A 2,061-nucleotide genomic window follows, 5' to 3' on the forward strand; every position below is an offset into this window, starting at 1 on the left:
CCTAAGTGACTGGAGTTCAGACGTGTGCTCTTCCGATCTGGTTCGTACCCATATCCGCAGCAGGTCTCCAAGGTAAAGAGCCTCTAGTCGATAGACTAATGTAGGTAAGGGAAGTCGGCAAATTGGATCCGTAACTTCGGAATAAGGATTGGCTCTGAGGAGCGGGGCGTGTCGGGCTTGGTCGGGAAGCGGGTCTGGCTGACGTGCCGGGCCTGGGCGAGGTGAACGCTCGGCGTTCTCGCGCCGAACACGGGATCCGAGCTCGGTCCCGTGCCTTGGCCTCCCGCGGATCTTCCTTGCTGCGAGGCTTCCGTGGCGGCGCGAGCCGTCGTGGTCGTCCTCTTCGGCCGCCATTCAACGCTCAGCTCAGAACTGGCACGGACTAGGGGAATCCGACTGTCTAATTAAAACAAAGCATTGCGATGGCCCTCGCGGGTGTTGACGCAATGTGATTTCTGCCCAGTGCTCTGAATGTCAACGTGAAGAAATTCAAGCAAGCGCGGGTAAACGGACCTACCCTGCGACGTTTGCCCATAAAACGGCCCTGATGGCTGCCCAATCTCAGGTAATCCGAGCAACGGATGCCTCGAGTCGTATTTAGCATGGTAGCGAGTCTCTCCCCAGAGCTCGCGACAGCTTGGTTGTGCACCACGTGCATCCTGCTGACCACCTAGGACTGTGGAGTGCGTAATCCCGGATGTCCGGGCAACACATTAGCTGCAGACTAGGTGCTGGCCTGGTGAAGTGCGTAATCCCGGAGAACCGGGCAACACTTTAGTCACGCAGGTCAGAAACGTGGTAGCGGGCTTGTCCCGCGGCGGTCGACGGGCTCACCATATGCCACTCACCGTTTCATAGCAGAACTGACTCAAATATGGGAGCGATGACACGAGCTGGAACCGCGACGGTGACTCGTCACACGTAGAGCTTTGCTCTGACACGAGTACTGCGGGGGTAGGGAGCCCCACCGGGCTGGCTACCGGTGCCCTGCCATATGGTGTCGGACTCGCAGGGGCGGTGGGTTCCGCTTGACAGTGGTGGATCCGTTTGACATTCGTGTGGTGCACCAGCCCTTAAGGAGGGGAAAATTTTCTCCTCTCATCCGGCTATATGGAAAGGCTATAATGCTGCTCCTGGCGACGGGATGAAGCCCTGCTGCCGTGGGGCGTTTACACACGGCACAATAATTGGAGTCATAGAGTTGCGTGGTGAAACCGTAGCCCCGGCCCTTGAGGGTCTCGCTTGTCCGGGAGGACGTAACCATTTGAGCATGTACTCTGTAAGGGGGAAATCCCCGGTGCGATTCCTGATCATGTCGGTTGGGGAGTAACTGCGATGTAGCCGCCCGACACCACGGGGTGGCTCGCTGGGGGGGCTAACCGCCCCCCCAGACCCCCCGGTGCGGTCGTAACCATGACTCTCTTAAGGTAGCCAAATGCCTCGTCATCTAATTAGTGACGCGCATGAATGGATTAACGAGATTCCCACTGTCCCTATCTACTAGCGGGGTTGTCTAACACTCCCCGAGGTGGTCGTCCCTTCGGGGCCCTTGATCCCCATACGTGGTGCTTAGGCGCGACAATGGATTCTCTGGGCCCGGGGTCGGGGACGAACCCCAAAGCTGTGGCTTGTAAAGACATAACAAATGTCAAAAGTGGTAGTGCAAAATGAATGTGGTAGTGCAAAATGAAAGTGGTAGTGCAAAATGAAAGTGGTAGTGCAAAATGAATGATGAAGGGTAGTAAGAAGGCTTAGGGTTGTCCCACCCCAGGCCTAATAAATGGTGGCGGAGGCCTCGGAATATTCTGGTGCTTGAGCTCGCCTGCTCGCCCGAATGTATATTCGATGGCCCTCTGTTAACTGGCCGTCTCCAGGCGCGCATGCGAAGCTGGTCCGGGAGTGCACTCAGTGTACAGACTCGAAAGTCCTTGGCGTGACCCTCAACGAAGGGCCGTGGCGTACGCCGCGGAACTAACGATGTCGACCCGATCGGATTCGCTTGCGGGAGATGGCCTAAGAGCGTGAACGTTTAGGGTTGTGTAGCGCCACACACAACCCGGG

Source organism: Wasmannia auropunctata, unplaced genomic scaffold (genome assembly GCF_000956235.1).
Source record: "Wasmannia auropunctata unplaced genomic scaffold, wasmannia.A_1.0 LD336074.1, whole genome shotgun sequence".
In the NCBI taxonomy this organism is placed as follows: domain Eukaryota; kingdom Metazoa; phylum Arthropoda; class Insecta; order Hymenoptera; family Formicidae; genus Wasmannia; species Wasmannia auropunctata.